Genomic DNA, 7,076 nt, shown 5'->3' on the forward strand with positions numbered 1-7,076 from the left:
CCAATGGTCAAGTACGCATGCCGTTGAAGCTGTGGGCAGGAGCGGTCAATAAACCATGTCCTGAGTTTGGGCATGCAAGCTGATCAAAGTGAGATCATTGGAGACCTTTCATTTTGAAAATCACTGAGCGGTCGATACTATAGCCTAGCCAGCTTCTGCCTCCTGTCTTGCCTTATGTGTAATTATTAGTTGTTCCACGGCACCTTTTTAAAAGGAATAAAAAATAGTTTCTGATCTTTGCATGGAAAAAGAGACGATGGTGTTCTTATCTCCTTTTTTCTTTGATGGAAATATGGAAAATGTTCACTTTGTTGTAAAATTTGATTGTCTGGCAGAAAAGATATATTTTTTTTCTTAGATTTATAAAAAGGTGAATGATGCACAGATTAATATCAAACGATTGGTTCTCCAAATCAGGTGGGTACTAATATATTCTCAGACAATTAAGAATTAACAAAACCAAATTTACCTAAGATGCACCTTGCTGGGATGCTCTTGTTCTTCAGAGTTGGTAGACGTTTTGCACACCTAGCTCTTAAAATATTGAGGGCCTGTTCAGAGTCCCTCCGCTCCCGGAGCTGCAGCTGAAAATCACGGAGCGAGGAAACAAGTTCTTCACCGATCCTGGGATTTCGCGGAGCTGCTGGATTGCTGAACAACTCATGAATGTTCTATTTAATCCACCTAACATTGACATACATAAAGTTTCAAATATATCCCTATCGACTGGGATAATCTTCAACCGCAGAACGAATAAGGTCATTCCTAAGTCAGGACAATATGGCCCGATGCACAAGCTAATATCACATACTTTAAAGAAATATTACACAACGTTCGCGTCGCCACGTAGAAGCACAGTCCTTGGTAGTATATATAACATGATTTTTGATTTGTCTTGGTTAACACGGGAATTAAGACTAACTGCTGCCTGATTTTGGTTAACTTGTTTATTTTTTATACATGATTATCATAGTTTCCTTGGTCTTTCAGGAAAAAAAAGTTTCTTTTGGTGTGCTGATGTGGAAATTCTATCCCTAGTCTAGTGAACCAGTATGGCGTCACCGAGGTTAGGATTTATTCACTCGTTGCAGTGAGATTAAATATAGTGGTCTTGCTTTCTTGTGTTTTTTAAATACAATAATACACCTAACGCAACCACCACATTTACAAACTCACATAACGTCTATCAAATACTGTAGTCATGGAGCATAGAGATTAACGAAGCGACAGTTGACATATCACTATCGTTGGTAGATTGCGTACCATTAAAAGGATAATGGGTTGTATTGTGTTGATAACTTGACCAAGACCTTACAACAAAAAAAGCGGTGGGGTGGCACAAGCTTCCAATTGATCGATGGGCAACAAGATTCTTAAAATATTGGATGTTCTATTTGTCTTACATATGCATAGTACGATGGTCATAAGGTTCTAACAAGATTCTTAAAATATTGAGCGGGAGCAGACTTTGACCATATTGAAGTCCCATCCCCATGAGTGTAGAACCAGCTACCACTCTTTAACTTTTGATCTCTCTAAGAGTATATATATGTACTAATGAGCTCTTCCCAAGGCAAAGCAATCTGGCCTCTTGCACACTTCACACAATTATACACGATTAATTACAGTCATCAAGTAGCAGCACCACGTGAAGATGATTGGGAAGAAGATTATGAAGCGCTCTTCCTCTTCTTCTTCCATCGCACTAGCTGTGGCAATCATGGCCATCATATTCCTTTGCTGCTTCCTGCCATGCTCGGTGGCCATCCAAGGTAAGCATTAGCCTTTTCATTTAACGACAAGCAATTATTAGGACCAGCATGAATATGTTCAAGACCAAACTTCATGTAATATCTGCCTATTTGCATGGCGTTGCCGAGGATGATTGGTGGTTCTTGACATGTGTGTATGTATGTATGTATGTATGTATGCAGTTCATCCAGATGGAGACCATGAGGGAGTGGGTCCTCCATCACCAAAACCCGGGTCTCCGTGGAAGAAATTGCCGCCACCACACCGCAAGACCCTGCAGGCTGTTGCGAATGCCCCTCCATGCGTATGGCGCACCACCGATGCCATGACCACCTCTCCATAAAAGCATGTACAATCTTTTTTAAGGATAATAAGGGAAGGAAAACCCTCTCGCACTTTACCCTGTCAGTGTCTGTTAGTGTCTTATCATTTTGCTTGACTCTGCCATACAGTGTTAAAGGTCCTAGCTAGCGCCCGTTGCTAGTGACTGTTAGTGTCTGAGTGATTTTATGGAGTTGGGCTAGAACCGTGAGGGGGCTGGAGCCAATTCTGTTGAATTTCGAGTACGAATGAACTGTGAAAATAATGTTTGACTTGAGGATGAAAAATCCAGTCGAGAAAGCATACTCCTTTTAGTGCTACCAATCCCCGTAACATGGGCGGACATGATTCCGGGAGCGACAGTCAGTTTTCTAAGAAAGCAATGTGATCGCTACCAAAAAGTTAGACTAGCTAACATGGTCCGCACCATGGAGAGTTGTGTGCGTGTGTGTGTGTTTTGCGGGAAAGAGTTGAGTTTTGAGTGTTGACGACGACGGTGCTGACCATACATGAGCTAGTATTCATGCTCAGCCGATGCTTAGCCGATGCAGGCAGCAATCTCACACAGATCTAGCTAGTAAGTTTGGCATCAGTGAGGTTAGTATTAGTTCGACCATTGCCCATTATGATGGCCTTACTTCTAGGATTGTTTTCAAGAAACCTCCCGTAACTGACCTCCACACACTATGTCATAGCATCTACTATAGTCAAAGAGCATCAAAGAATGACAAAGTGACAATTGACACGACACTGAGTATCAGCAAAAGGATAATAGGTTTGACCGTGTTGATAGCTTGACCAAGATTTACAACAAAATATGCCACGTGGTGGCACAAGCTTACACATGGTCAATAGGTTGCAGGTGTTCAAAATATTGAAGGCTCTATCTTCTCCAACTAACATGGTCATAAGGTTCCACGTATGTCCCTATTGACCGGGAGTCCCGGAGTAGACTTTGACCATATCAAAGTCCCTGAGAACGAGAGCCTCATTGACAAATATTGAATGTAGAACCAACACTCATACCATTTCATCTATAGGTATATATATGGACAAAGGAGCTCATTCGCAAAGTAAGGCAATCTGGCCACTTGCATTGTCTACAAAATTACAAGGTTAATTATAGCCACCAAAAAAGCCTAACACCGACATACTTGGCAAGAAGATTATGGAGCGCTCCTGTTCTTCTTCGACCGCGGCAACTGTGGCAATCTTGCCTCTGATGTTCATATATTGCTCCTTGCCATGCTCGGTGGCCGTGCAAGGTAAGCATTAGATATTTCACTTGACAATAGGTAAGCATCAGGAGAAGAACGTACGTAATATTTTCTAGGCCAGGCTGCATGCAAGCTCTGGGTATATGCATGGAGTTACAGATGATGAGTAGTTAGTGATATGTGTATACATATCATTGCAGATCTTCCAGAAGGAGATCGTCCAGGAGTGGGTCCACCGGCGCCGATCCCTGGGTCAGGGCGCCACAGGTGCCCCGGGTGCGATCGCCCCACCATTCCGCCACCACCGCCGCACCGGAAGACCCTGCTGGTTGGTACAGCAAACACCCCGTAAAATTACCAATGGTCAAGTACGCATGCCGTTGAAGCTGTGGGCAGGAGCTGTCAATAAACCATGTCCTGAGTTTGGGCATGCAAGCTGATCAAAGTGAGATCATTGGAGGCCTTTCATTTTGAAAATCACTGAGCGGTCGATGCTATAGCCTAGCCAGCTTCTGCCTCCTGTCTTGTCGTATGATGGATGACCGTGCTATATATGTACTATTATGTGTAATTATTAGTTGTTCCAAGGCACCTTAAAAGGAATAAAAAAATAGTTTCTGATCTTTGCATGGAAAAAGAGACGATTGTGTTCTTATCTCCTTTTTTCTTTGATGGAAATATGGAAAATGTTCACTGTGTTGTAAAATTTGTTTGTCTGGCAGAAAAGATATATATTTTTTCTTAGATTTATAAAAAGGTGAATGATGCATGGATTAATATCAAACGATTGGGTCTCCAAATCAGGTGGGTACTAATATATTCTCAGACAATTAAGAATTAACAAAACCAAATTTACCTAAGATGCACCTTGCTGGCGATGCTCTTGTTCTTCCGAGTTGGTAGACGTTTTACACACCTAGCTCTTAAAATATTGAGGGCCTGTTCAGAGTCCCTCCGCTCCCGGAGCTGCAGTTGAAAATCACGGAGTGAGGAAACAAGTTCTTCACCGATCCTGGGATTTCGCGGAGCAACTCATGAATGTTCTATTTAATCCACCTAACATTGACATACATAAAGTTTCAAATATATCCCTATCGACTGGGATAATCTTCAACCGCAGAACGAATAAGGTCATTCCTAAGTCAGGACAATATGGCCCGATGCACAAGCTAATATCACATACTTTAAAGAAATATTACACAACGTTCGCGTCGCCACGTAGAAGCACAGTCCTTGGTAGTATATATAACATGATTTTTGATTTGTCTTGGTTAACACGGGCAATTAAGACTAACTCCCGCCTGATTTTGGTTAACTTGCTTACTTTTTATACATGATTATCATTGTTTCCTTGGTCTTTCAGGAAAAAAGAAAGAAAGTTTCTTTTGGTGTGCTGATGTGGAAATTCTATCCCTAGTCTAGTGAACCAGTTTGGCGTCACCGAGGTTAGGATTTATTCACTCGTTGCACTGAGATTAAATATAGTGGTCTTGCTTTCTTGTGTTTTTTAAAATACAGTAATACAGCTAACACAACCACCACATTTACAAACTCACATAACGTCTATCAAATACTGTAGTCATGGAGCATAGAGATTAACGAATCGACAGTTGACATATCACTATCGTTGGTAGATTGCCTACCATTAAAAGGATAATGGGTTGTATTGTGTTGATAACTTGACCAAGACCTTACAACAAAAAAAGCCGTGGGGTCCACAAGCTTCCAATTGATCGATGGTTAACAAGATTCTTAAAATATTGTATGTTCTATTTGTCTTACATACCATGGTCATAAGGTTCTAACAAGATTCTTAAAATATTGAGCGGGAGCAGACTTTGACCATATTGAAGTCATCCCCATGAGTGTTGAACCAGCTAGCACTCTTAACTTTTGATATCTCTAAGAGTATATATATGGACTAATGAGCTCTTCCCAAGGCAAAGCAATCTGGCCTCTTGTCACTTCACACAATTATACACGATTAATTACAATCATCAAGTAGCAGCACCACGTGAAGATGATTGCGAAGAAGATTATGAAGCGCTCTTCCTCTTCTTCTTCCATCTCACTAGCTATGGCAATCATGGCCATCATATTCCTTTGCTACTTCCTGCCATGCTCGGTGGCCATCCAAGGTAAGCATTAGCCTTTTCATTTAACGACAAGAAATTATTAGGACCAGTATGAATATGTTCAAGACCAAACTTCATGTAAGATCTGCCTATTTGCATGGAGTTACCGAGGATGATTGGTGGTTCTTGACATGTGTGTATGTATGTATGTATGCAGTTCATCCAGATGGAGACCATGAGGGAGTGGGCCCTCCATCACCAAAACCCGGGTCCCCGTGGAAGAAATTGCCGCCTCCGCACCACAAGACCCTGCAGGCTGTTGCGAATGCCCCTCCATGCGTATGGCACACCACCGATGCGATGACCACCTCTCCATAAAAGCATGTACAATCTTTTTTAAGGATAATAAGGGAAGGAAAACCCTCTCGCACTTAACTGTCAGTGTTAGTGTTTGAGTGATTTTATCATTTTGCTTGACTCTTCCATACAGTGTTAAAGGTCCTAGCTAGAGTCTAGCTAGCGCCCGTTGTTCAGATGGATGTATCGTTTATGGAGTTGGATAAGAACCGTGAGGGGGCTGGAACGAATTCTGTTGAATTTTGAGTGAGAATGAACTGTCAAAATAAAGTTTGACTTGAGAATGAAAAATCCAGTCGAGAAAGCATACTCCTTTTAGTGCTATCAATCCCCGGTAGCGAGAGTCGACTTCCTAAGAAAGCAATGTGATCGCTACCAAAATATTAGACTAGCTAACATGGTCCGTACCATGGAGAGTTGTGTGCATGTGTGTGTGTTTTGCGGGAAGGAGTTCAGTGTTGAGTGTTGACGACGACGGTGCTGACCGTATCGCCATGAGCTAGTACGAAATATCTGCAGACTGGACCAGACCATTAGAGCATCTCTAGCAGATCCCGTATATTGTCAATCCACAAAACTCATTTACAGTTTACGGAAAAAACGGTTTTGTGGGCCGGCGCGGGCGCCGGCCGAGCAGATCCTACATAGCGGAACTATAAAACAGAATATTCGCGGATATTTCGTTTTACACTTCCGCTATGCGGTGTCTGCTCCGCCGGCGTCCGCGCCGGCCCGCATATCAGATTCGGGTTTATCTGAATTTGACACATATGCACATATTAAGAATTACGAATTTGCAATATAAGAAAATATCAATATTACAATACAACAATCATCCAAAATACAATAATTATTTAAATCACCGAAACAAACTAAATAATACAATACAAAACTTGTGCCGAATACAGATCACACATGCATTAAATGAAAATGAATGGAAAATGGAATGCGTTACTACCCAACCCTTTGTCAATGGTGCTCAATGAGATCCTGATGAAGCGAAAAGTGATTGTTTGCATTTTCAATCTCCATGTAGGTCTGAAAAAAAGCTCTAATCCGGTTAGGGTCTCTAGCTAGTTTGACGCCGACGGTGCATAGGCTGCAGTACGTACACTGCGTGTAGAGCCTAGTAGCTAGTGTCGACCTTTGACTATCGTACGGGTGCATTGTAGCCCGTTTTTTAACCACCCCAAAATAAGTTCTTAAAAGTTTGATATTTTTTTGTTTTTACATGAATACGCATGCATGTGGCCTAAGTACCTGTGAAATTTCGTTAAAAAATAAACTGTATTGTATGCTGCGCAAAAAGGAAAAAGTTTCGGCCAAAAAACAACAAAAGCCAAGCCCCAAATTT

At 41.7% G+C, this 7,076-nt stretch overlaps 2 long non-coding RNA genes across 2 annotated transcripts; both read left to right on the forward strand.

Annotated features, from left to right (window-relative positions):
* The first annotated feature begins 1,558 nt into the window (after nucleotides 1–1,558).
* On the forward strand, nucleotides 1,559–3,913 carry LOC125547514. The gene is made up of 3 exons (XR_007300693.1): nucleotides 1,559–1,772; nucleotides 1,935–3,338; nucleotides 3,491–3,913. It is a non-coding gene; the product is annotated as an uncharacterized LOC125547514 (long non-coding RNA).
* Nucleotides 3,914–5,221: 1,308 nt separating this feature from the next.
* On the forward strand, nucleotides 5,222–6,013 carry LOC125547515. Its single transcript, XR_007300694.1, has 2 exons — nucleotides 5,222–5,428; nucleotides 5,583–6,013. It is a non-coding gene; the product is annotated as an uncharacterized LOC125547515 (long non-coding RNA).
* Nucleotides 6,014–7,076: the final 1,063 nt, after the last annotated feature.

The sequence above is a fragment of the Triticum urartu genome, chromosome 3, assembly GCF_003073215.2.
Source record: "Triticum urartu cultivar G1812 chromosome 3, Tu2.1, whole genome shotgun sequence".
Lineage (NCBI taxonomy): Eukaryota > Viridiplantae > Streptophyta > Magnoliopsida > Poales > Poaceae > Triticum > Triticum urartu.